This window comes from Anguilla anguilla, chromosome 18 (assembly GCF_013347855.1).
Source record: "Anguilla anguilla isolate fAngAng1 chromosome 18, fAngAng1.pri, whole genome shotgun sequence".
Classification (NCBI taxonomy): Eukaryota; Metazoa; Chordata; class Actinopteri; order Anguilliformes; family Anguillidae; genus Anguilla; species Anguilla anguilla.
In genome coordinates, this window is record NC_049218.1 from 27,377,878 (window position 1) to 27,405,873 (window position 27,996).

Here is a 27,996-nt window from a genome sequence, read left to right on the forward strand (position 1 = left end):
CATTTTACAAATGTTACTGTTTATAATCACTACCTTGGAAATTTTACATTCATCTAGCACATATCAGCACAGTAAATGTGAATGAGTATTTTCCATGCCCTAAGTGACAAGTATAGCCCATGGAGATACTAACACCCCACATTATTTACAATAAGATTACAATAAAATTATAGTTCACCATTAGAAAAATGTTGGCGATGTTCTACAGTGTAGCTTCACAGTAAACTGGTGCCTCAAACATAACACATGACTGAGCCATCTATAATACATACCAGAAACGCTCATTCAGATTTTCAATCTTTCCTTAGTCTCCAAAGAAATTCCTACAGTATGGAAATCAGCTTATGTCTTAAGGAGACAGTACTATATTGAATAACTGCAGATTATTAAAGCCTTAGATAAGAAGCTACACTGTCTCTTTTTATAGATCTTTCTACGGCTTTTATAAATCTTTCACTGAACAGTGAAGCCATAGCCATCTAAGTGTGGCGCAGTACATTTTTGTGGTTATATGTTCTGTTGTTATGCATTGAAAGGCCTGGTACTACTGGATTTGCAGAAATTTTCCAGCATGCTTTCTTCAGGCCAGATGACTTGCTCACAGCGAGGGTCCGGGCGGGGTGGCCCCTGGCGTGGGACCCCTCAGAGGCTTGGCCTTTCAACATCGCCCCAGGGCCAGACTCGGCACAAGAAGGCCAGACAACAAGCTGACGAAACCACTGCCCACACCTAAATGCCAGGTCAGAGATAAAATGACAGTAGCGCCCTGTGAAATATAAAATTACTGCTACAACTGCACAATATAGGGAAAAAACACACTATCACTTTTAGATCACATGCTAATGCACAGAATTGGACAGATGAAACACCACACCGTTAATCACCGTTAGTCCGTCAATGTGAGCTGATATGTATACTGCTGTTCCTGTTATTACAAGCCATAACCACAAGAATATTTATGAATATGTGCATTGTCATCGGTTAGTAAAAAGGAAACAAAACAGTCTTCAAATCGCACTCTACTAATTGATCGTATTTCTGTGTATTGCTAATGTGTGGTGAACGTTCTGCTGAAAAATGGCTGTTGTGCATCACATGGGTTGGGGCTACATATTGGTTGTTTTTTCTCACCCCTTTCACTGTTAGCCCCTTTGAGGTACTGCCAGGTGCTGTATGCTGTATGCTGTATGCATTCGCTTCGTTACTGGTTGTCACCGTACTTGTTGACTGCAGCAGTTCCGCCCAACAGTGCTCTTCTAATCCGGTCAGAGAGTCCTCTGTTCCCAAACACTGCATCACTGCCATTTATTGACCTCTCCCTGTGGCGTTGTGTGCATCTGGTTATAACTCCCTCACCCCCACTGTTAACTACCACATCTGCTGAATAACAGACCCGACAGGAGAGAGGCAAACATTCACAGGCTTATTTTTATCACCTGTACCCCTAAGCTGGCCTGCCCCAGTTACAGGCCCACTGCTGCCCCCAAAATCTGCTGACCATCCTCCCAGCCATGGACCACAGCTATAATTTAGGAATGACTGATGACTGGACCCCCCTGTAAATTCTCAGAAGAGGTCGAGGCTCCCAGAGCCTCCAACCTCTCTGCAGATATTTCACAAACACAAACAGGTCTTCTATGGGCAGGTAAGTGTTGATTTTTATGTGCTTTACTTATTCATTTTTGATTGGTTTTTAGTGATTTTATTTTGCTTGGAAGAGGTCAAGACGGTTACTTATATACAACACTAGCTTTTCACTTACACATTTGGATATATCCTGAGGAAATCAGGAATCATATTTTGCTTTAGGCTACAACAACATGGCTCCAACTTAGACTTGAACTCTGATGCCGTGACTTGGGAGAGGGGTTCCCCTCTTCACCTACACCCTGCCTGCTACCCAACAATATTATTTATTTATTTATTTATTTATTTATTTATTTATTTATTGCACTGAACAGATACATTGCTATACCAACTACCAAATATCTAATCTGCAATTTAAAAACCAATTCATAAATCTGACATAAAAGACAGCATGCTGTACTGATGGCAGTGTGTTCCAGGGAGGGCCACATCGTCTGTGGTCCTCTGTTCCTGCAGCAAAACCAATAAATAAATAAGTATGCTAAAACTACAAATAAGTGTGAGTACTGATTATTCATAGCAAGTTTGTGCCTCTCAGCTCTTGCCCTCGGCTAAGGGCTCGTTCTTTCGATTTAAAGCTCACAAACTTAGCAACAAGAGGCCATGATCTCTTTGGGTCGTATCGCCCAAGTCTGTGAACTCTTTCCAGTTGGATTTGCTTAACCCTGTCCACGGAAATTTTAAGATGCTATTATTAAAATTCATCTGTACAAGTTAAAACGGACTCTACTTTGCATTCTCCCTCATATTTGAATGCCATTTTCTTTGTAAGACAAACTAAAGAGCAGAAAGCACAAAGCACTGCACATAAAAACCTAGTTTAGTAGTTTAAGATAACATTATTTCCAAATTAAACATTTCACACTGGTGCTCTCATATTCATTCTGATTATATTTTGCAATACAGTAATTTCAACAGGCAGATTTTCCTAATGCCAGAACAATGTTATTGAAAACTAGGCTGCAGTAGGAATAGAATGAGAATGAAGTGCATTTATGAGCCATCCCGGATAAATTTCGCAATAAACAGTAGAACACGTTAATTTTATACTGAATGAGTACCCATTAAGTTGTTATATATTGCAACATGTAAATTGGTGTGATGAGAAAACCCCAACACAATTATGCTTCTAAAGACAAACATATTATATTATTGATATTAAGTCTACTGCACAAACTTAGTCCCAGCTGTCTGGTTTTATTTGAAATGGAATTGAAAGCTCTCTCGGAATTCTATGGTTCACACCAGGTAGGAGACCTTGAAGACAACAACTTATGCTGATTCACTGGCTTGTTTGTAAAGTGCATTATACTGGTGGTGTAAGAGCACAGCACTTATAATAACATCCTACTGCTTTACTGCATCCTGTTAAAACCTGTGAAAGTACCAATACAGTACAATCTCCGGAAAACACCCACCTGAGTATATGCATGGAAATGTACAATCACCAAAAAAGCAACAAGAAAATGTCATAGTCGTCTTCCTTCCCGCTCTTAAAAATGGAGGAGGGGGGGGGGGGGGGGCCCACACATTTTTTTTACATGCACATCTTATGAACTTTACTGAGAGACACTATTTACTGAAAGGAAAATTAACTGCTGCTGTCCAGTAAACTGCTTCTTGTATGTTCACATAAATTTAGGCTCTTAACTTTGAACAGTGATTAGTGCTAAAGAGGACTGAATATAATGTCACCAGACAGCTGAGAAATGAATGGCCTTATCAGTATTTCTGGCTTTTGGCAGCAGTGGCTGTTGTGTTGACATGATTTGTGAAAGCGAATAGTATACTTCACTGTTGTATCACTGCAATGCTAGATAGTAAGAGACACATGGGGACGTGAATTATCTAGATTATCTAGGACTGTGGCAACCTGCCATGCAAGGCTTTTTCTGTAGATTCATTATAATTAAATTATAATTATATCAGTACAATATAAAATCGTGTCAAATAAATATGTTAAATGGTTCACTCTCACACAAACACGTTTCACTTGTCATCATGGGAGAGTTTACGGGGGCAAATATATCTACATATAACGTTAATAAAAAAATTAATAAAATGTAATTACACCTACAAGTCACTCGGGGGCGGTGTAGTGGTATGTGGGTCCAATTTCGCGAACGGCCTTGAAGTTCACATTTAGCGTTCTTTAATTAACGGAAGTTGTTGCCGAATGCACATACGTAGGTAGGTGGAGATAAGTGGAGACATTAGTTTTCAATTTGCCGTCCGTATAATTTCTGCCAGGAGGAATCGAAGACCGAGCTGTCACTGTTTAATGCGATGTTTGACGGGAGTCCAGAGCACTGCCACGAGTTTTAAGGAGCGACTCGCATTCCTCAAGGAGAGAAACATGGCACACAGTTTGATTAACGTGGGCAAACTCTTCCGACTGTTTCTGACAGGGCCTATGAGTAGCGCCTCATGTGAGAGAAACTGTTCTTGCCTTCCTCAGTTTAAAACATACACGAGAAACACAGTGACACAAGATAGACGCTCTGGCTTAGCGAAGCTCAACATCGAGCGGGACATCAACATCGATTTGGACAAAGTCATCAACCAGTTCGACTTGTGCAGCAGTTCCGGTGGGCGGTGTTTAGCTCGTCACTAAAGGTAGGAAAATTGTATTTCAATTGACTGCATTATCCGCGGTTTGTTGTTAATGGAAATGGAAGGTGGTTGTGCTTCGTTTGTATGTTAGCCTACATGGTCCATAAATAACATTCCTGTTCGGTGAATAGCCTAGCGTAAAATTCCAGCATTTTGCAGGAAATCCATGTCGATACAATGTTTCAGTGCTGAACTAGCCACTTGTTCGCTCCTCTGACACCACTTGTATCAAGAGAAAATACGTCAGAATGCAAGTTTTACAGATAACGTGAAAAATTATAGTCGCTTTACTGTTTTTGTTGTTATTGTTACTGAGTACCAGTATGCCGTTGTATTTTAATGGTCGTCTCCTAGCATGATCGTTTAGGACCTGAAAGCAATAGGGGGTAGGGATTTTTTGCTGGAGTTGTGTATGGAGCACTTGCATGTCTTAATTTCAAACTGTGAAAAGGCACACGGTAAGTTTTTAAAGCGGTCCCTGGTATACATAATTTTGACTTCAGACTCTGCCAGTTGGAGTTCTGTGTTGCAGTATCGCTCCCGAAAACTGCTGCATGTTGCACCTTCATCTTCCTCCGAACATGTGCCATTTTCCGTTTGGCAAGCCACAGTCCTTCCTTCTCTTGTAGTTTGTCCAGCTATTCAATTTATTACCACATAATTTTTTCCCCCACCTGTTGTCAGAAAGAGCCCACCCTCAGCAAATGCTTTCCTGAGGAAAAACTTCATTAAACTCACTGAAAAAACATGTAGCTACTTCCTTTTAGTTTTTCTGGTTACTTGTAGAAAGGGCGGCAGTTATTTAAGTTTATGCAAAGTCACTTCCAGTAAGTGAATAAACTCATTCTCAACCATACTTTTTACAAGTAAAGTTGTTCGAAGAGTGCTTTGCCTTTCCCAGTGTAAAGACCACATTTAATACAGGAAAATAGTGTTGCCTTGTCTTTTGGTTATCTGTATGTCTGTTTGTTTGTTTGCTTACATTTTGGCTCGTAACAATCAATACTGCAAAAATTGTGGCTTTTTTTCTCATTTGCACAGCAGCTACAGATACGCAATTTGATGCCATGCATGTTTTATCATATCTGTTAAAACCCCAATGTTGTTTAGTTTTGTGCTCATCTTTTCATTTTCCCCTTTCAAGATTAGCCGATAGGCCTCATTCAAAATGGAGCCCCAATGTAATGACAGTAGTGGTGGCTGTATTGCACATTATGTGAGTGGCTGTCTTTATTGATGACCATCCACAATTAACGTTACTGAAGGTTCTCTGATTTTAAAGTTTTTATTGTCATGCAAAGTGACATGTTATGCAAAATAATGGACAATATAACTCAGTTTTGTATAAATCCTTGCTCTGTCAAAGTATTATACTTGTTAGCAGCACAACTGACTGGGGGGGGGGGGGGGGGGGGGGCGATGCACTTGTTCTCTTCTGGAGGCAAGTTTGCTGTGCTGGAAAATATGCTGCGGCTAAGCCTGCCAGTTATAGCATTAGCCGCTAAGGGGGTGTGTTGGCCTGTCGGCTTCCCATCGTGATCAGTGACACGGTCTTTCTTTTGCTCTAATTTGTACAAGTCGTGCCACTCTAAGCAACAAAGCAAGCTCACATTCAACTCTGTGGTATTGTAGCTTCCGAAAAGTAGGTCAATGATCCCATCTACTCACCAATTTGTTTTGTAACACATTATTTCATCTCTGCCTGGTGGAAACACCTGAAGCTGACAACACGTACGTCTATACAAGACAAAAATTCTTGCACATTGTTTTTTCTCATCCACCTTAACTTTAAATAGCCAACACAAAGGGTGCTTCTACAAGACAATCTCAAGTAAGGACCAGTTCCATTATAAAAAATCATGCTCGCTCCATAATGATGAAATGTGATTAATGCAATGATTGAAGTATGTATTAATGTCTTTTCTAACATGTCTAGGCCTGTTAACTGTTCCACCCATTAATATGAGAGAATGGTCCCTATGAGCATTTCTAGCGATATGTACATATTCAGTTGTAACTCAAGTCGCAGGAAGCAAAACAGCTGTTAGGAAATTTAGGTTGGAACCATGAAGCCAAAACGTCAGTGGGTTTACTCTACTGTTGAAAAGGAGGCACACGCCTCATCTTCACTCTGCAGACCGTTGAAGTGTGCGTTGGGTGTGCTCCCAATCCGGTGATGCTTTATACTGACCACAGTCCTCTCGTATTCCTCCACCGGATTAAAGGCACTAACCAGTGTCTTACCGTGTGCGTTGTGGTCTGATACTCCAAGTATATAACTTGCATGTACGTCATATACACTGCAAAGATAATGTTGTGGCTGACACGTTCCCGCGTGTATAAATAAATTGTTTTTGGAAACTCTGAGGGTGCGCCTGAACTGGTGAGCTGGATAGCTCTTATTAAAATTATGTAAATGTGAAAATGTACGCGTTGAGAGAAATTCTGCTCATGCGCTCCAATTTATTTTGTTAAGGGTGGGGGTATTATGTGCTCCTAGTTTTTTTTTTTTTTTTTGCATGTTGTGGGTGCAAGCCTTTTAGATCACACAATGAAAAGAGCACAGTAAATTTGAGGTATTTTTAGAATATAAGCATCTTATTCCTTATTGTGCTCTTTTTAAAAAATAATTCTTATCAGCCTCAAAAGGGGTAAAAAAAATAATTCAATAAATAAATGAATAAAAATTGGAATACAGTTCTTTAAAATATTTTTTCCCAACCTCAAACTCAACAGAAGTTGATCTCCTGCCAGCAACCCTTCATGCCAGCTTCAGGAGGAGATGGCAGACGCGTGCCTATGCTCACTATTTTCCACATTGCAGACGCACCACCAATCATGTACTACCCATGCTGTCGGAGGATAACGAGGTCAGCATATTCTGGGTTTGTGCGTCCGCAGGTGCCTGGTCTGACCAGGTGTGGCCGCTAGAGAGCAATGAGATATACTGACCTAGCCAGCTTACCTCCCCTATCTCGAGTCCCATCATGCCATAGCCGGCAATGGCATGATGGGACTCGAACACCCAGTCACAGGGCTCAAGCTTTGCTTTAGAACGAGTGCCTTTACAGCATGAGCCACCCGAAAACCCTAAAAAAAAAATTTGGCACCTCAGCATGAGGTGGGGTGGTAGTAGGCACAAAAAGGCTGTCCCAAACAGGGAAGCAAACGTATACATATTATATATAAAGACAAATGATGGCCATGCTTTTGTTTGAAATATAAATGAGAAACCAATATATATGTACAATATAAGTGCATAAACCACATATTTAAAATACACATTCATCTGTCTTTCTAATGAGCCCATCTGGAAATGCTTCCTTTAATACCAGGTATCAGTCTATATTTCGCTAACTAATGGGCAGCCACAATCATTACTAATTCTAATGTCCCTCAGTTTACCAAATGTTTAATAGTTTGATGAGTTTTTGCTTGTAGAGTATTTTGAAGGAGCAATATGATTACAAATCTGGACATATCATCACCGTAAAGTGGACATTCCTTCCTTCCAAAACAATATTGTCCTTTCAGAAAATAAATTCACTGGAAATTATCTGTTCAGACCAAACATCCCTTCATTTTACAGGCTTTCAGAAGCATTGCATGAATTTTAATGAGCTCACAGTGAGTTTCATTGTACATTTGCATGCGCATATCAATGTATCTGTGGTAAGCAATTATAGTTCAGTGCTGTTTTGTTCATAGAGGAGGCCAAAATATGACAGCAGAGTGTAAAAATGAAAGTGACATCCAGGTGAGGTACTGTGCTAAAGAGCAAACCCACATTTTTCCTGGTGTCATTCCTTTCCATGGATTGCAGTCAGATCCTGTTGGCGAAATCATACTGCATACTGTACAGAATGTACACATGGATACAGTGTACTAAAGTGGTAGACATGGTTGCCATGCAGATTGATAAATAAGTAAAAGGAATGAATGATGGACAGGTAAATTTATGACGGAACAAATGACTGAATTAACAAATTAGTGAATATGTGGATCAATTTAATTATTTATTTATCCAGTCAAATACTGTAATGATTTGAAGCCATTTCAGATAAGGAAGTCCCGAGAGCACACATTGAATGGAAGTCATCATTACTGTCGTGGAAATTATTCAACACATGGAAAAAATCAACTGCTGTCTCATTTGTCCTTCTACAGAAATTTCATTTCACTTCTATTTGACCATGTCTTTAAGGATTCCAGGATGTCCTTTAAGGGCTCTGAGGCTCTCTGAATGTTGCTCCACCGGGACCTCACTAAGAGTCTCTCATATTCTTCTTACATATCTGCTCTTGCTATGAAGGCAACATTATTGCAGAGGAAAGATAAAAGCTCCAAGGCCCTTTTTTACTTAAGTGACCCTTGCTGGAAGCTTGTTATGACAAGGCAAACAAATTGGAGAAATTAATTCCTGCTCTAAAGCTTAAATCCCAGCACCGGGTAATCTTTTTTTTTTTTTTTCTCCCCCCCTCTCAAAAGTACAATGGTTGCCCTTCATGAAAATTCATCATCCCTTGCAGAGCAAAGGAAAACAGTATTGGTGAACAAAGCTATGATAAACACTTTAATTTGGAAGAAAATTGATGGCATTTATTATCCTGCCTCTGTTCAAAGGCAGAACGAAGCTATTGAAATAACTGTGGAAAATTGACTTTCAGATTTTCTGGCTTTACTTTGAATGCAGGCACTCATTTACAAAATCACATAACATCAGAAGACGAAGATGAAAGTTAAAAGGCTTGTTGAAGCTTACTGGTGAAATTAATATTCAACAACAGAGTCATTTCAGAAGTGAGCCAACAGTATCCAATGACTAATTAAAAGGGGGGAAAAAACAGAAAAAATACTTTTAATATTTTCTAAGCCATTTTTCCTCAGCCATATTTTTTTGCCGGGTAAAGCAAAAGCGCATTGGCTTTTTTTGTGCAAACTGACTCTGCTGCCTTGCATGTTAATGTATCATCCCAAACCAAGAGGAACTATGTGGCTCTTCCACGGGTAATGCAAGAGCCAATTGTGCATCACTCCTATGGGCTGCTGGCCACTGTCAGAACTGGCATGGCCCAGATCCAATATCAGACTGCGAGACCCATCCATACAATAGAACAGCTCCTTAACACAATGAGCCACTCAACAGGCCCGCAAAGATGTCCCTTTAAAGGAGTGTGAGTGATCTATGAAAGGCCTTTGGTCCACTTACTGAAGCAGAACGGTCCGATAGCATTTTGCAGAGCCTTTTTTTTGCATGCTACAATGTCAGTGTTGAATGGCTTCAAAAACACGTCCTTGACGGCAGTATTTCCTAGCTAGTTTAAATCAAATCGCCTTTTATAGCGTATCCACTTGACACAACATGGTTTTAGATGTACCAACCTAATAATTAAACACATTATTCTAGAACAAAAAGTGCAAAATAATCTGTCCACACTTCTACAGACTCAAAGCTTCTTGGCTAGGCAGCTAAATGGCTAAAGAAAATCCCTAAAAGGCAAACAAAACAAAGATGATTAAAAATCTGCAATGTCTTATCTTCGGAACAATTAAAGCATTCCTACGCCCCGGCATGTTCTGAGGCTGTTGTATAAATCTTTAAAAAAACAGTCCTGTAGGACATTCATTATTACCACATTAAATTGTGTACCACAGGCCAACTGCTTCTTTGTCAAATCCAAAATGGGATATAAACAATTGCTGTAAATATGGGCGTTATTAAATAATCATTACGTTCCTCTTTAGGAACAATCATGTCATGTAGGCTATAAATTGATGATACATATTTCTCTCCCATACATCATTAATAATGTTTTCATGTGCTGCTAAAAGTAATTATCAATAGGTCTCCAGTTGCCTATTAAGGAACAGATACAGTAAATGCTGTTCTTTTTTTAACAGAAACAACTAGATACAACATTAAAAACACATGCTGTTTTTAATGTTGGTGGAGTATACTGAAATAGCTCTTTAGAAACATAACCGGTTCAAAAACATTGTCTTCAGTGACAAAATAATATAATCTTGTGTTTCAATTCAGTTTTTTATAACTTTATTTTTGCCTAAAAACAAATATACTCCTGTACTAAGGTACAAGCCAAAAGTATTAGGCCACATGTGTTTTTAAAAAAATTTTAAACTGTGGGTAGAGCAGAATTCAGTTAATATATGCACGTTTATTGAATAACAAAACGTATTTGCCATTTCACTGTAGTCAGGGGAACTGGTTTTTCTCAAGTTGCATTGAGTTCTTCCTGTACTACAGGCTAAAGGTATTAGTCTACCTGGGGTTCTTCCATAAAGGGACTGGTGGTTCTCTCCATTTTGTTTTTGCCCTCATTTTGGTAGAATGAAAATAGTTTATTTTATAGGAAGATAAAATCCCGAGGAGGTTCCTCTACATAGCTTCTCTCTTTTCTGTTACCTTATCTCATCATTTAGAAACCGGATCTCTGCTCAGGAGAATGAACAGTGAGTAGTACTGCCTTAACATTTCCTTTCACATGGAGTTAATGTTCTATGCTGCATATCCCTAGACCATTTAAAACCGACATTTCCATGAAAACTTTAACTGTACTAGAAAAAGTTTTAGCGGTTAAGCTGGCATTTACTTTTTTTATCCGCATATGCATTTTTAAAACCAAGCAGCTTTCCATGTGAGGAAATAAAATGTAATACGGTATCATTATATCAGAGATATTCCAGGATGGACGGAACATTGAAATGGTGGGTGAGTTCTAAGCCACTGTTTCATAGGAAACTAATATTGTGTCAAGGGGACGTTCACACCGTTTATATTGTCTTGGACATTTTTGTGGGTTATCAGAATTCCGCGAACACAGATGTCTTTGACCAAGTCCCTTTGCTTTCTTTGAAAATGAATGCAATTATGATTTCTGAAGATATTGAGTGAGCAAATATAAGGTAAATGATCATTTTTATTGAATGTTTTAATGACATTTAGAGATAATGGACTCATTTCTGTTGGCTCCCCTCTCTGATCTGTCAAATTAATCACCCGGCCATTTGTGATGATCATAGGATAGACAGTACACTATGCACGTATTCCACCAGAGCAGTTATTTTATGAAGCTGCTCAGAGGGCAAGAGAGAGTATGTCACATGGCCTCTCTTTCCAAAATAGCAATTGGAGCACAAACGGAGCAGAGATCACAGTAATCTGAACTGGCAAAATGAGTTCCTGCATCCGGGGAGACTGAGTTCTCAGGTGTTGCCATGCAAACAAAACTCATTTCTCCTGTCCTCACCTGTAATACAAAGAGTAGCCGTTTGAATACTGTCAACTAAGCAGTAATGGAGTGGGCGTGGACAAACAACAAACCTGAGGGAGCCTAAGGAATTAAAATAACTTCACTGTAGCGTTGTGGGTATGAAATAGTCTCGTCAGCACTCCTAATGGTGGATTGTGAGATGTTTGAGAAGAATATAGGAACACTGACTGGAAAAGGTAGCTTGTAGCTAATTTCTTAACTCATTTCCATACTATTGGGCGACTTCATTGTGCCAGGAAAACCATACAATACTTTCAGAAATGACTATTTATGGAATTGCATTGCTTAATAGTCTTACTCTTTGATAATACCCGATACCTCCATACATTACAGCAAATTCTCTCTCCCTCTCCCTATATGTGTGTGTGTGTGTGTGTGTGCGTTTGTGTGTGTGCACGCGCGTACACGTGTGAGTGTGTGATTTAGCCTGGGCCTCATTTGATCGTAAACTGCAAGTAAGAACATTTCCAAGAACATTTCAGCATTCATCATTTTTTTTTCTTATCTGTATTTGTTCATGGTTACGAAAATCACATCAACAGGATTGCGCATAAAACTGAAAAACAGCTATTATCATTGATCTCATGCACCTGGGATATGCATAAAAACAAAGGTCTGCACATGTACCATTAATCTCATATTGTTTTTTTTGGACATTTTCAAGAACAAAAGTTAGAATAATTATTATTTAATTATTATTAATATGAATAATAATACTTTTTAGCCTTCATTTTTTTTTTCGGCCATGCTTTTGAAGTTGCATGTGCTACCTGGGTTTCAATACATGACCTACATATTTATTTTTAAAGAATAATAAAGTAAAATAAAGATATTTTTAAGAATAGCCCTTATCTGGTGGGCTAAGGCTGAAACCTTCTACTAGTGTTTCATCATAGAAAATGATTACCTCTCCTGATGCTAATTTTCCACTGGGCAAAAGAACTGAATGCATAATAAGGGGAAAGAAAGGTAACCATTCTGAAAACGTTCGGCTGTTAAATTGTACATTAATTAATGCAATAGGTTCTTTCTCTCTCTCCTGCTCCTTAAGTTCTCTTTGAAAAATACATGAATATGCTAATCCTTTCTGGTTAAATTTGTGGAGATTTTAACGTAAAAGATGTCTCCCTGGGCATTAGGGTAGTGTCCTGGTTTCCTTAACACCTTAGAGCACTGATCCACCCGCACATTCAGAATGAAAAAAATGGTAGGGTGGAGTTTAAAATGGATCAAACACAACGGCATTCTTATAATTGCCTTTCCTGATCAGTCGATTAAGGCCCACCTGCATGGCACACGGTTACTTCATTACTGTTTCATTTTGTTAGACGAACCATCAGTATCACAGAACACGGCATAATTAGCCCATAGGTACTGAACGAGTGTGACTTGATGATACTTAAGACAGAAAGTGTAAATATATTGTGTAATTTCGTAGTCCAGATGACAAATATATAGGGCTAGCCTAATGCAAACGACTGGGCATTGACTAGGCTATTGTGTATCAGAATGCATGGGGCGTGGGTCTTTTAAAAGACACCATTGTCTGTAGATAAGTGTACTCCCAGATTCTGGTGCATGGCTGATAACTGTGACCGCTGACTCAGACTGTGCCACAATACACTGTACTGCTTCAACAGCAGCTTTGAAACTGTGAAGCTTTCGGTTGTCTTGGTGTAACCATAGGGACTGGGACAGACTGAACAGGCTGTCTGACACGAGGTTAGACTATCTTCCATGTATGAGATACAATCATTGTTTCACTTTTGAGCAGTAGCTTAAACGCTCAGTGGAGATGAGGAACCAATCAGTTAAGAAGCTGCAGACATTTGATAAACTGTATTTTTATAGACCAAACTTTTCTATTTTATCAAACTGTTAAGACTTCCAAGCTGCTGCTCTCGTGGGCCTGTATGCAGAAGATTGTTTGGAGAGGCTAGGAAATCACTAGCATACATTAGGCCTGCCAGTTTATTTATTTATTTGTTTGTTTGTTTTTACAATGCCATCAATTTTGGTGTCAGTTGAGACCTTCATACGGCTGACGCGTACAGATATTAATAATTGTTATCCTTTGCCTTTGGCTATATTGGCTAGACATTTTGCTGGTTTATTCATGCCATGTTTTTCCCCCCGTGTGGCTGTTCTTTATTTTCTTGGTAAATGTACTCAGTTGTGCGACTGATTCGTGGCCGCTATAGCAAAGTAAACTTTGTAGGCTATTGCTCAATAGAGTTAACTGCTGGCATCTATTATTCTTGATGTGGAGCTCTGCTTTTGCTAGTTCTCCTAATTGTTTCACTGAAGGGGATTCGTTTAAAAAGATTTATGTGTCCTTCATCATTTCATGTAGCCGTTGTAGATCATGGTCTTGGAGCAATGGTTAAAACGATTGCAGTTTGGGGTAGACTAAACCTAAATAAAATTTATGATTAGTTTGGTTTAGAGTTGGGGATAGGGCATGAGTAACACAAAGCAATGCAATCAGCAATGTAACCGGTGTCTTCTCCTGTAGAGTAATTAGTAATGTTATTACTTTTTAAATGAGTAATAATTAAATTGTAATTGATTGCATTTTCTGAGTAACTCAACACTGGTAGTATGGAGCAAATACTTTACTGTAGTGTATAAATAACAATGTTAAAATCTATGTTCAGTGGAATGCCTGATTTAAACGCATGACTGACCGATTTAGTTTGAATACTTCTTCACTGTAGCATCCTGTGGACTACATGGTTGCCCTATTAATGAACATAAGATTCAGTACATGTCACTGGATTGACCACGGGGAGGGCAGGTTAGGAAGAGAAGAACTAAATGAAAAATGCAGTGCCTTATCTAACTTTGGTGGGGTAAGTAGTTTATCACCCTGGGGAAAAACTCAGGCGCTCCTGTTTCACGTACGTCACTTAAACCGTCCGGGATAATTTAGGCTAATGTGTATCGTTGTTTATTAAATTGGGGCTTAGTCCATTTCATAAATAAGAATTAAGATTTGAATCATCTTGGATATCTACATGCACTCGCTCTGCTGTAAATGGTGAGATGAATCACATGCCACAGGATCAACCACCTTATATAGACACAAAGCAAGATCACGCAGGATCACGTGACACATGGAAATTGACAAGAGCAATATTTCTTCAAACACTCATAATGAAAGCTATGTTGTTTTTTTAATTTTGTTTTGAAGATCACTATTATGTAAATATTACTATAGTGAAACCTCTTGCAAATGATATTACATTTATCTGCAACTGCATAGAAACCTTCTTTAATAGTGTTCACCCTTGCATGGCAACACACCTTCTGAATGCAAAGTATGGATACACTTTCCTGACAGTTTGGCACACTGTGGCTTTGATGATATTTTAATTTCTGTGGATTTAATGATGTTTGTAATTCTACTTATTCTTTGTATTTCTTTGTCTCTGCCCTCACCCATCGCAGCATTCAGTGCACCCCAGAAATACAAAGGTGGTATGAAGGCAACTAAATTATTGCACTTTTTTTTCCTTTTTTTTTTTGCAGAAATTTGTGAATTGCACTCACTCTGCAGCTTACCCTTGGTGCTTGGCCCCCAACATCACTGCTTGCAGCTATATTTAGGGGTCCAAAGCTTTGCTCAGCTGCCTAACTAAACTGCAAAGGAAAAGTTTCTACAAAGATAGTTGAAATGAGATCGGTAGCGCTCCTAAAGATAATTGTCTGAGTGCCTTAGAGTATCTTGTCAGTCTCTAGAAACACATTCCCTTCTAAATGCTCTTTTTACAATGATGACTCATTTATAGACAGGAATGTCTATAAATTACAACCAATTTAGTTGTGAGAGAATTACTTGCCTCGAGAAATTAATAGGAGTGCACCAACTTGGGGTGAAGCAGACCCCAACAGACACAGACACTGTATTGGGCTCTGCTTCCTCACACAGGCACAGTTTTATATGCTGTTAGTGCTGGGCTATAACAAAAGCCTACACCCACACCGGCCATTTCTGGATAAGATTGGACACCCCTGGCATATTCCTTCCTTATTAAATTTAAATTAAATATAACTTCCATTTTAATTTAAATTTAGCCGGGTGGTTGGTTCACTGCATCAGATGATATGTATTAAATTGATATATCCAATTTAATTCTTTTTGATGGTGAGTTATGTGAGACCACAAGGTATGTGACGGTAAGAGAACAGATATATCTTTATACCCTCTTAATGTAACATTGCAATAATTACACTAGTGATTTTCAGTTCAGACCATAGACGGTTCTAAGTATTAGACTGTATGGAATGTTGTTTCTATGTGAACTGTCTTAAGTGAGAAGCCTGTATTGTTTTTTGCATGTTTCAGAACAGTGGGGTGAGACAGAGATATGTGTTGTGTCAAAACGTGCCACAGCTCATGATTTTCTGTGTTTGCAAATGTGGAGGGAACGGTTGCCTTCCCTGCAGCAGTCCTATGTGCAAGATATTACTTAAATTTCAACTAACAAGATAAAAAAAGAAGTATACTTTGGTTGATCCTTTTGACCCAGAAGTCAGAAATCAATTAGAAGTATTGCTGGCTAGCTTGATGAAACCACTACCCTACTTGCTCATTTATTTTTGAAATTAATGCAGTGTTTGGTGCGTACTATTAGTAGGCCTAATTGATATTCAGTGTATAGGAAATTCCAAGGTTGCTTCCATTATTGAGAATTGAGATGTTGGATGTCAGAGACCTTTGAACCGCAGCTAAATGTAATTTCTTTGCTGTGATTGCTACGGGTGCTCATAAAACAGGAAGCACCGACGCGGTTTTTTGTAGACCCAGAAGCCTATAGAATCCGTGGGTAGCGGTTGTTAAGCAGGACAGGTATTGGAGCTCTGGGGTTGACAAAGCCATCTGGGTGTTGTTTGATATGTAGTTTTTACCATCAGAGCCCACATGATATGAATTCCGGTGGTAAAGCGAGATCAGCTCACACAGCGTACGATGGTAAATCACCTGTGAGGTGGTATTAAAGGAAGCCGGGCTGGGAGTAGACACCTTTCATACTTGATTAAATGCGCCTCGGACACCAAAGCGAGCCGGAGAAGCGATGGCTTCACAGCGGATGTGAGAGGAGGTTAGAATTACGAGCGGGGAGGAGTGCGACACTCACGGGGAAGCTCCAGAACCGCTGGTTTTGATGGAGTGAATAACACGAAAAAAAACAGCCATCAGTACTCTCAGAGGTGGCTCTCTCCATGTTGGGCTGCTTTAGTGTCAGATATATAAATTTCAGACCAGCAGAGCAGGAGTTTATTCTTTTCCCTGCTCCAAGACTACAGCTTAGCTTGCCCTCCTTGCAGAAGAACAGTACATGATTCCCCTGAGGAATAACTGGGTCTGAACAGTTGTAGTCTGATCCGGGTCTGTGGTGGGTGTGCATAGCACTTCCATTTGATCAAGCCTACATTAAATGAATATGAAGTGGACTCAACATGTATTTTGCGTTCTCGCGTCCATTTGAAGCCAGGGTTTTTGCAATGCACTAATGTTTTTATTAATTTTTTCTAAACTTGTAAAAAAAAAAAAAAAAGAAATAATTGCTATTGACTGCCCCTGTTTCATTTAACCGATTGGCTATGTCTAACCAATACCCACCTTTGACTTCGGAATGAGGTGTGACAGTTTGTGTAAGAGGTATTTGATTGACACATGATCCAACATTTTGAGTGACACATAACCCTCCTGAATGATGCCTGTCGCACGGCGGGAAAATGACAGACAGCGGATAACTACAGCAGGTGCGGAATAACTCCTGATGTGACACTGATGTGATTGACAGGTCCTTTTAGCGAATCGGGAGAGGGTACCGCACAGGACCCGCGACGCTGTTGGCTATTGTTTCATTTAATTTCCGTTCCTCAATAGGCCTTCTCATGCAGGCGCGACTTTATTGCTCGTGACATGCTTCTTGAGAACAGAAGGCTATATTAAGTTTGTTTTATCGAGTCAGCAAGCGGCTCCGTTGCTGCGGCGTGGAATAAACCGCATATAAATCCCTGTGAGTGGAGAGGAGGCACAGAACCGGATATGAAGATGTATGTACAGTATGTTTGTCCAAAAGTTACATAAATATGAAATGCATTTATGAATTAATAAATACAAGATGGCTAGAAAACCTCCCTCACAGCAGAATTTTTTTTTTTTTTTTTTTTTTTTTTTTTTTTTCTCTTCCTCTGGGTGCCCGCTGGTTGCATTAATGCGCCGTAGAGTTTCCGTTCTTCGGCGGTGAAGAAAAGGACGTTAAGAATAACAGAGCGGGACCCCGGTTTGGAAATCCGCAGTCCTCACCAGCCGTGCGTTTGCATACGGTTTGCAATTAAAAGCCGGGAAATCCGTGCTCCGGAGCGGGGTTGCGGGCTTTCGACAGGCGGGAGAAAGGGGGGGAGATTGGAGGTGAAAAGCAATTGGAGAGAGAGAGAGCGCGTTCCTCTCCAGCCCCGGCACCATTGCAAACCCCGCATTCTGATGCCCGAGCTCAGCGCTAATAAATTGGAGTTTGGACACGGCCGACAGGCCCTGGTGCTTCATATAGACCCGCTCTGCACCCGCGTGGCCAAACGCTCACGGGAAATCCGATCCCGCTGTATCTGATTCGCCACTTCTTCCTAACACGTACTGCGGAAATGTCACGATCCTAGTAAACAGATGCGAAGGCGGAACAAAATAAACGTTAACACTCTAGTGTTTTTCTTTAAGCGCGAGGAAAAAAAAAAAAAAACATGTACCATATTCTGTGCGCATTCCCTCGCAACTGCACGGTCGACGATACGCTTATACACCCCGCAAACATTTAGGAGAAGCATGCAGGGTACCCGAAAAAGGAGGAAACGGCTGCCACTTCATTTTCCAGGTGGATAATTGCCTGAAGAATAATTAACTAATTTCAGTGATTAATTTAGCAGCATTGTCATAGGCAAGAGCCAGGAGAGGTGTTAACGATCCGAGCGAGCCAGTGGAGGTTCGTGTAATTACGCCAAACACTGATTTTTCTGAATGGCCTTGTGATGCCGCCGTTGCCTTTGAAAGCGGGCGTTGCGAGGGGACAAGAAAGCAAGCTCAAAACAAATTGAAACAGTATTGTGTTCATGAAAAGTCTGCCTTTTTCAATGTTAATGAATCATTTGCATTTTTAATGAAGCCTTAGAAACAGGCAAGTTCTAAAACAACTGCCTGGAAACGGAGTTTTCAGTTGACCCAAACTGATTAAGCAAAAATTAATGAGTAATGAAAGGCTGGTAGGCATGGGTATGGGTATGAGTAATGGGTATGATATGTCGCTTAATCAACCTTTATTTCACATTTTAAATGTGGACGTCAGGAAGACTAGCTGTGCTTTAGGGCAAAGCTAATGGGGATCCTAACAAACAAATTTCACCTCGTGAAACATTGAGGAAGAATCCTCATTTACAATGATGTCGAGTTACAGACATTAAAACAGTGAAACAAATATTAATATAATTGTGATAAATAAGCCTTTAAAACTGTAAAACTATCAGTGTAAAAAGAATTGGAAGTTAGTAAGGGCAACAGAAAGTAAGAATTAGAAATAAAGAAAATCAATTAATTTAAAACAGGAAATAAAAGAATTGCACTCAGACTTAAAAAGCTCAGAGATCAGAGTTTTGACCAGGTGAAGTGACAGCAATGATTCTAGTTTTAAAGTGCTCTGTATTTTATCCCAGATGTATGGAAACTTATATTTTCTTTCAGTTAAAAGCCACCTGTGACGGCTAACTGCCACTGAAGTTGTGTCAACCACAGAAACAAAGACCTTTCCCGGGTCAGAATTTCAAGATTTATCATTTGTGTTGTACGCAAACAAGAACCCCCCCTTCCTTCCTCTTGTCTCCATGGTGATGTTTAAGTTTGACGTTTCATATTTTAAATAAATTCCTCGGGCCTAGCCATTGTACATAATATTACAGCATTACCATTTGTATATTTGTATTTGCAATTTAAAAATGGTCTGCATGACTGCAAACCTCTAGATAAGGAGAGGTAATGAAGCAATTGTTTCCATTCCAGCATGAGCCTGCATAAATTGGCAAGCCCATTTGAATACTCAACATGTTTCTTTTTTTAAACATTCTATCTCCTATTAAATTGAAATTTAAGGGGGAAGGGGGGGGGGGGGGGGGGGGGGAGGTGGGGTTGGAGTAATCTCTGCAAAGCTGAAAAGCTGCCTGGTCTGGATGAATCTTTCATTGTTAGTATGGGTATCTGCATTACTGTAGTACCCAATAAATCTGTTTATTTACCCATCTGTCCACAGTATACATCCATCAATCTCCATATACCTGCACGTCCATCTTTAAATATACTTTCACCCTACCTCTGCTGTGTGATATCTTTCTGGCCAGTCTTTATTATTTACCCATTCAGAAACTATGCCTTTTCTGTATTATTAACCCATTCAGAAACTGTGCCTCTCCTGTATGATTAACCCTTTCACATACCGCGGCCTTCCTATTTGATTAACCCATTCAGAATTGATATCCCTCTGAATGTGGGTTTTGACCATTGCGCTCTGGGGGCCTCTAGCTATAAACTGTAAACTTCCCAGTTTTATTCATCTGTTTCTGCGGGCCCTTAAATAGGCCTTGAGACAAGGACGGGATGGCAATGGAGACGGGGAGGGAATCCGCGAGATAAATCGGTCATACCCGCCGCCGGTGCCCACCACAGCCGGTGCCCGCTGCCGTCTGCCAAGGACAACAAAAGGCGGCGTTTTCCGCCCGGCGACGGCCCGTCGAGGTCCCGCGGCGCGGCGTGACAGGTGGCCGTCACCCGCCCTGACGCCTGTCGCGCTCCTGACACTCTCTAAATGGGACCAGGTCCTCTTCATCCCGCGCGGAGCCCCGGTGGAATGATGGATTATCTGCTTTGGGTAAACAATGGAATGGAAGAGAATGGGGGAGGAGGGAAAATACAATAGATTGATGTCAACAAGTGGCAGCTTTGCTCAAACACACAAAGTCCAGAATACTTTCAGAGAGCTGGCCTCTGAAAAATACATAAATAAATAAATAAATAAATAAATGAGGGAGACGAGGAAAAATGTATGCTTCCAAATGCCATCTCAAGTAAAGGTACTACCAAGACATAATTAACATTAAAATGACTAAATTAGAGTTTTGATATTCTTGGCCTTTTAAAGATTGAGGTAACAATATTTTCTGCGTCTTGATATGTTGCAAAAGTTTAGATTTTTTAAAACTGCCTTGTAGGTGGGTCCAGCTATGACTGTATTACTGTAAAACCTCATTCTGCAGCAAACAATATTCACACCTTAACCCTGGCCTTCATATATTTAATCTATTTTCATTACATCCAAGTTTGATTCCTACTTTAATTTCCTTACTGCCTCTCTTCCTTTTGATGGGAGAGTAATTCAATTTCAAATTACAAGTATGAATTAATTAAAGGACTAATCTTAATTTGGAAACATGTTTCCCAAAGCTAGGAGAGGTCTGACAGTTTAATTAACATCACAAGGTTAGTCAGTTGGCTTTGCCCGTGCATTTAAATCATCATCGATCTTTTGCCAGGTTACTGTTTTATTAAGTCAATCACTGGTAAGTTCAGTGGATCATGTGACAGCACCCGTGTGTGTCTGTTTAACCACATATATACATGCACACAATCACAAACACACACACACACATCCCTGTAACATCTTCACAATGAGTGTTGTAAGAAATTGTGTAGGCTACACGGTTCCAAAGAAAGAACATGGGATATGTTCCTTGATGAAATCCCGGCCATGATGTTCAGGCCACTAGTTTAAGATTTTGTCTATTGGTCAAATGTGGTGACTGTCACTTTAAGTAGGGTGAGCAGGAAAAAGTGAGATTACTGTGGTGTAAGGGCAAGGGAGAAATGTTTGGCATGGTGGAGAGAGTATTGGGAATGAAAAGCCTTTTCCTTGGGAAGGCTGACCAGGACAACAAGGACTAAGACTCTTGCATAAGGACTGCCCTTTTCCATTTTCTTTCAAGTTGTCTTTCCTGAATTTGTTTTGCGTTTGGATTTTTCATCTTTGGGACATAATTTGTTTTGTTTGGAATCTGAAATGAACTAATCTATTTTTTGGAGACTATTTTTTGATGTCCAACTGACTTTAGTTGTGGGTAGGGATTTTTATTGTTGTCTGACTGCCTTGGCTTTTTGCTGGCTTGATTCATGATAGACGTAAGGCCTTATTTCATGCATGGTTTTGGTGTTTCTGGTGCCACTGATTACTGTTGCAGCTTCATTTGAATTCAGTTTGTTATCTATCAATTTGCATTAAAATTAAATACCCCTACTAACATGGTCAGCACTTTATATATGCGTTTATTTTTTGTAGGGTTGTTTGCTTGGACTTCCTGCATGTGGTCTTTAAGCAATGACCACAACTACTATGCAGTATGATAATGATGTTGAATATGTGTTCTGATTCTTCACTGTACATTCATATGGGCTCCCAGGTTAAGGCATAGGGGTTTTATGCTACACAAGACTCTAACCATGTTCCTTATGACACAGGAAGGGGCTGGTTATTAAACTGTCAATCACATACAGATAAAGATGCACAGCAGTGAAAACACATGCCACATGCTTGTGTGAACTGCACCGTAAGTCCTTGAAGAACTCAACCGGCAGCAAAGTTTTCACTCTAGCCACCAGCTGATAATAACAAAGGCAGTAGCCCAGGGCTGAACATGGACATGGAGGGAGGTGCAAGGCTACACTCTGAGATATGAAGTCAGTAACGCATTGGTTATTACACCTCCAGCTGCTTAGCCTAAACAGATCCAGCGCTGTGAAACGAAACGGTGCAGAGTGTGTGGAGTGTGCTTTTCTGTTGGCGGAGGGCATTTAGTATGCAGTATGCAAGGCAAACTTATTAAACGTTTAAATAAGTATAAAGAAACAGAAAGTAATAAGTATAATAAGAAATAACCTAAATATTAGACAAACACAGCAGTGACCGCAGAAACTTGCACATTAACATTTTTCTTTTTTTGTTATGCCAGTAGCTTTCCATTGCTGCCCAAGGACCTCCTTTGTTATCAGATGTATGTAGGCATTTGTTGTATGCCGTAAGGATCGTCGCATGTTCAGCTGGCCTGAACAAATCACACACGGTGTTTCTCGGACTCCATGTGGAATCGGTTTTTCCGTGTGTGATTGGGAATGGTCCGTAAAGTTCACCCTGAACGCGCATGGTTCGGGCTTAACCCATCTGAGCTTGATCGATCTCGATCACTTAAATTTGGAATCCGCTGTTGTGGAACCGAGAAATCCGGATATTCTGCATCTGACTCTCTCAAGTCAGGCTTTTAAGTTTGATATTTCTTGAGCCTGAAACGGGGACCCCGGACGAGACAAAGCAACATGTGTCTTTCGTCTAATTACTCTGGATATTTACTGTATGACAATGTATGAAACAATTAGAGGCATTTAAAATGGGAAAGTTGGAATGGGGGGGGGGGGGGGTGGACAGTGGGGCTCGGATGTTGCCTACCCCTGCCTCACAGCCCTCAGGTGTGAGTGCACGTCGTCTTTGGGCTGAATCGATTCTCTCCTCACCCGGAGCTGTATTAATTAATGATCCCCAGTCTAAGACTGTCACAGAGAGCTTCTCCTCTTCCTGCAGCTCCCTGTCAGTACGCAGTGTGTTACCCAAGGAGGCTGCACACTGCGGTGGAAGCCAGTTTAACCCCTTCAGGGGACCGCCGGAGCGTGAGCAGCCAGCTGCCTGAAACTAGTGGAATCTCGGTATCAGTAGTCTGTTTAACCATTTGAATGTTAAAACACTGAGAGCATGCGATATGTCTATGATGTTATAATGGGTATTTGGCATTACGGAAGGTGACCTGCTGATATAGAACAAGGCATTACAATTTGCCAGGGTTTTATCATGTCACTGAAATCCCAAGTTCCAAAAAACAAGGCAAGGAAACTAGGCAAGGAAGGCGCATGTTATAAATCAGAGATAGGCCTGTCCACAGTGGCTGTAGAGAACATGATGTGCATTGAGCACGTAACAGTCTCACAGAGACAAACGTCAGAAAGCAAACCAGCTACTGCAGTAACCAAGCCAAGATATTAAAGGGTCTTACTTTAAGAACTAGGCTACATTTTAGACCAAAATACTAAAAGACCATTTCAATGCAGGCATCTAGTACATGATGTTGAAATAGGATTTGTGAATAAGGACCGTACTTATCAAAATAGGGACATGAGATTGCTTTAGCTGGTGATGGGCTGTACTTTTTTTCTTTTCTCAGTCTTTGCGTTTGCGGTGGGCTGCTGTCTCCTCGGGTGGAGACGGAGATGCTGAACTCTGCCTGTTGATCTGCGGCTCTCTGCTTCCCCCCCTCTGCAAGACCGAGGAAAGCAGGGAGCTCGGTCTCGCTCCAGCCCGGCAATGCAGCTCTGGCATTAACAGGATGAAGATGCGCTGCTCCAGAATGCCACGCTGCTTTCTCTTCTCCTCAGAGGGACACAGAGATAGAGAGGGAGAGATGGTGGAATTTACTATTTTAAGTGCTCCATTACTGTATACCAGCTCACTTCAAGCAAAGGCGAGGGAGGGGTCAATGAAATCGGCAACCTCCATTTAAAAAGCAGGATGAGCTGATTTATATAACAAGGGGCATAAAATACAGGTGCAAGGTTAGCAGCTGTCCCTTGCAGCCATTATACCACAGGTAGGGACTTGAGTAACTAGGTTTTATAAAAAGAAATGGCAGCATTTGAAATATCCAGGAGAGACTGTGTTATTCTCTCTGGGGATGAGGTTTGAGGTAAATAGAGAGAAAAATATCACCTCAAATTAGCATGGCTGTCTTCAAATGAGAATGTGGAATATATAAATGCAAACCGTCTATATGTTGGGATTACTTCCCAGCAAGATTAGCACCAGGGTTCCGATGGGTCATTTAACACTTAGAGGCATATGCATGTGGGTTCTGCAAATTACCCAGCTTTACGGAGAATATCCACCGCAGAAAGTGTCGGGGGCTCTCCGAGGAGCAATTTGCGGAGCTGTGAGATACTCTGCACCCTGTTTGTGCTACTCAAGAGTTACACGGCAAGAAGGAGGCCTAGTGTGACCCAGGTGGCAATTATATCCTGAATGAGGAGGAGCAGGCCACTGCTGGTTTGGGGTGTGCACATTGCAGTAAGGTTCGTGGAGGTGAGGGGAGGGGAGGGGGGGGGGGGGGGGAATGACTGAATCTGCTTTCCTCACAGCCTCAGATAAGATGTGGAAACCATATGTCTCAGAGGGGTAAGGGAAAATGAAAAATGAATTGTTCACCGGGCCCTACAGGGTAATATTGAAACTTGGGAAAAGGGCTGAATAAGACTGTTAAATGGCAGGCCGCTGGAGTCATCTTCACCTTTTGCAAAGCACCCAGAAGCCTGTGAAAAATTACACTGAAACAGTGTGGACGCGGAATTATTCATGAGACGAGCCTTGGAACACAGGTTCTGCTGTTTCAGGGTCTGGTCTAACTGTGCTCCAGCAGGTCTTTCCTGTGCTGTTTCTGGGGCTAACTGTGCTCCAGCAGGTCTTTCCTCTGCTGTTTCAGGGTCTAACTGTGCTCCAGAAGGTCTTTTGTGTGCTGTTTCAGGTTCTAACTGTGCTCCAGCAGGTCTTTCCTGTGCTGTTTCAGGGGCTAGCTGTGCTCCAGAAGGTCTTTTGTGTGCTGTTTCAGGTTCTAACTGTGCTCCAGCAGGTCTTTCCTGTGCTGTTTCAGGGGCTAGCTGTGCTCCAGAATGTCTTTTGTGTGCTGTTTCAGGGTCTAACTGTGCTCCAGCAGGTCTTTCCTGTGCTGTTTCAGGGTCTAACTGTGCTCCAGCAGGTCTTTCCTGTGCTGCTGTTCCTGTGTCTTGACATTGGCGTTTTGACATACCGTAGGAGGGAGGGCAAGTTGATTCCAGGGCCGGTCTCCTCTTGTTGATAAAGTAAAGACAAGACCATAAATTCAGTAGCCTGGTTTTTGCAAATGAGGGCCAGGAAGGCCAAGTGTAACTTGAATACGATTTACTCTAGATCACAGAACTGCCATCTGAAGAGATAGCTGAAAGGCTGAAGGTTGAACTGGAAGGTTGAGGAGCTGGAGCTTTGACTCACTGGCACCTTACTCACCTTACATGTATAAGCAGACTGCAGTTCTGTGCTGGGCATCTGTTTTAGGCCATCTCAGATTGATGTTCTCCTCCAAATGGAGAGATGTGGTGCTGTTCCATTTTTATATGTCATGGCTCTTATCAGGTCTTGAAATAATGCTTTTAGAAATAGTGTAGTATCCCTTCAGATCATGCAGTGGAGAGTCTGCTCACTGTATTTTCAAGGACCTGGCAACACCACCCTTTTTCTCCACATTCAGGGAACAGCGGGAGGAGTTCCTCTGTAATAGTAAGGAATGCTTGACTGGAGTCCAAGTCAAACAACTTTGGGGGATTCCACACCAGACATCTTTGTTGAAAGAACAAATTCCTGACACCCCTCCTTAAAACCTCACATAGACAGAACAAGAATGCTTGGCTTAGCACAGCCCCTGAACTGACATTACTAGCAGGCTCTGCAAAGAAACCCTTGATAACCAAGAAATACATAGCCTACTATTTGGAAGCAGACAGTAGCTCATACTGATATTTACCAGACTGCATTCCAGGTCTGGAACTTATCACAGGATGTACCAGCACTGAAATATTTCAGTCTTCTAAGATGAATTTCATATATTAATAGGTATGCTATTTCTTTTTCCTGCAGTATAATAAAAACCAGGATTGTGCTCAGATTTACTCCTTCATGTGAACATAACTTGCTGTAGGCTTGTAGAAGGCACAATATTTTGTAAGTCACAACTTTAAAAAAAACATTTTTCAGCATGTGTGTATGTGTTCGTTTTAGTACATTGCACTTGGTTGTTTAGAAGGCCAAATAATTCTATGATTATTAGTTATTTAATTTATCATAAGCAAAACAGAAAAGATAGTTGGAGAGATGGATTTTTTATTTTTTAAAAACACTTGAGTAGTCCTCCTTTCAAAGAATCAACAGAACCAAATGGGGGGGGGGGGGGGGGGGGAGTAATAAAAATAAGTAATTAAATGACACCCCATTTGCAATTACCCCCCAATTGGTGAACGCACAGCGCCCCAACACCTCACAGTTTTCCGCATCTCCTATTGATGTGTCAGCTTATAGTACATAAACTCCAGTAGTTTTTCTCTGGCACTAAGACTCTGAACTTTACGTCACACTGTGGTGTCATAGAGTCTTTGTAAGGCCTCTGTAGTATGTGACTTTTACACAGAGCTCATCTGCCTTTTCCCCCACAGTGTTGAATACAGATGTTTTTAAAGGCCGCAAACTGCAAAATCCTCCCTGGAGTACTGGTAATGTCAGGTATATTACACCTGGCATGCACCTTAAGACCAGATAGTTATGTTTCCAAATCCCTTGCCAGAATAAAGAATCTCTCTACATATCAGCTCCCTCCCTACTTGTTCCAGAACTGCTTGTACAGTGCCCTCGAAAAATATATGAACAACAGGGGGAGAATTTGCTGAGAGACGGAGAGAAAAAAAGTGGTAGTTTTGTTGGTAGCTGGTAAGTCATCCCTCAATGATAGTGAATGGTATTCTGCTGTGTGCTGTGCTAGTGAACAAACAAACAAAAATATAATAGGTAATAAATAAATGGAAAAGACTAAATATGACCACATATGACCAGGTGCTTCACGCCCCATTTTGTCCTGTGACTTTCTCCCTACTCGGTTGTCTGGTTTGGTTTTATTTCCGAGATGTTACTTGGTAATTTATGCTCTACTAGGGTATGAAAAAGTTTCTCTTGTCTACCTCTGAAGTGAAGGTGCTGCCAAAAAATATAGTGTAAAAGTGGAAAAAGTGGAAATAAACAGTTGTTGAATAATGGCAAAAAGTTTACGCTCTGAATTGACATTTCAGCTGTGCCTGCCTACGTCCTGTTGAAGCCGTGTTCAGTGTGGGCCACAAATGCCAGGGGTATGTGGGGCTGCTGCCATTCAGAGAAAAGGGATTCAGAGCTAGCTTCAGCCCATTTCAAATGACTGACACCCACTGACTTGGGGGGCCAGACCAGTCCTCATGGCATTTTCCTCACAAGCAATGAATAGGTGAGTCAGAGATTTTAACTTCAAAGTGGGTGGAAATGTCCTTACTCTTGTCAAGTTGGGAAACTGAAAGCTTCTCTATTTGATACAGGCAATATCCATACGGCTTTATACACAGTATGGTATGGAAAGACAACGACACGTGATAACCCCCGAAGAAAAGAAATCTCAATAAATGTGACTCTAAGGAGGAGTATAGGTGTTAAAAACAAAAAAAAAAAGTTGTAAACTAATTATGCATTTTCCTGTGCAATTTATA

The 27,996-nt window shown here is 40.8% G+C and overlaps 1 long non-coding RNA gene across 1 annotated transcript; it reads left to right on the forward strand.

Moving 5' to 3' along the window:
* The first annotated feature begins 3,824 nt into the window (after nt 1–3,824).
* On the forward strand, nt 3,825–27,964 carry LOC118217800. The gene is made up of 3 exons (XR_004763299.1): nt 3,825–4,263; nt 27,553–27,740; nt 27,829–27,964. It is a non-coding gene; the product is annotated as an uncharacterized LOC118217800 (long non-coding RNA).
* Nucleotides 27,965–27,996: the final 32 nt, after the last annotated feature.